This window comes from Trypanosoma rangeli (assembly GCF_003719475.1).
Source record: "Trypanosoma rangeli strain AM80 chromosome Unknown Tra_15.4_contig_00799, whole genome shotgun sequence".
NCBI classification, from domain to species: Eukaryota; Euglenozoa; class Kinetoplastea; order Trypanosomatida; family Trypanosomatidae; genus Trypanosoma; species Trypanosoma rangeli.
Genome location: NW_021706547.1, coordinates 361 through 1,201, shown reverse-complemented (window position 1 = coordinate 1,201; position 841 = coordinate 361). Strand labels below are relative to the sequence as shown.

The 841-nt window shown below is 52.2% G+C and overlaps 1 pseudogene; it reads right to left on the bottom strand.

Moving 5' to 3' along the window:
* Window positions 1-31: 31 nt before the first annotated feature.
* TraAM80_10118 (hypothetical protein) lies at window positions 32-356 on the bottom strand (annotated as a pseudogene).
* Between the last annotated feature and the right edge of the window lie 485 nt (window positions 357-841).

Below are 841 nucleotides of genomic sequence, written 5' to 3'. Positions count from 1 at the left end.
CAGTTCGTCCTTCGCTTAAATATAAATATATTTCTCTCTCTTTGTGTGTGTGTCCTCCCGCACGGACTGTCGCCCTCGCCCCACCCCACGAGGCACACACGTAATGTGCTCATGCATACACGCACACTCATGCAGCCCGTTGGTCCTCCTTTTTGTTTTAATTATTTTGCTTTTGAGGGGCCGCTGCCGTTCTGCTTGGCTGCATGGGTAGAGCACCGTAACTGCTTTAGTCATTTCATTTGTTTTGGTTTTGATTGCTTTCGGTGGGCGGCCTTTCTTTCTCCCTTCTTCTTCCTGGATTGGGCTGCACGGGAAGGGAGGGAGTGTGTGTGCTTGCTGGTCGGCCCACTTGCTGCTGCGCGTCCCCACTGCTCGGTGGGTGCCCCACGCTTTGGCTTCACTTCACGGGGTTTGTTTTGTGTGTTTTTTCTGTTTGTTGGAGCGTTCTGACGGAATGGCCGGGTCGTGCATTGTGATTCGCAGCGTATGGTGAGTGTGCTGTGCATCATCTTTTTCCTGTTGTATTGCTTTGCGTATGCGCAGGAGTCGCTAAGGGTGGGCCGGGAAAAGATTAGGTTTTTTTGAGGGACACCGCAAGATGCCGGCCGCGCCTCCACCTTTTCACCGTCACTCACACGCCATGGAGAAAACGGGGCGTTTAACCGTCTGTTGTTGCGTTGGGTTTGGCACGCGTGGTTGATAGTCTTGTGTTGAGGGGATTTTTTTTTTTTTTCGCTTATGGGAGAGACTGAAGGCATCGACTGTTCCCTCACCTCTTCGTTCTTGCTGCTTTCGTGCTTGACTGGATGCTGCGCCTCAGTCAGAAATGGTTCTGATGGGG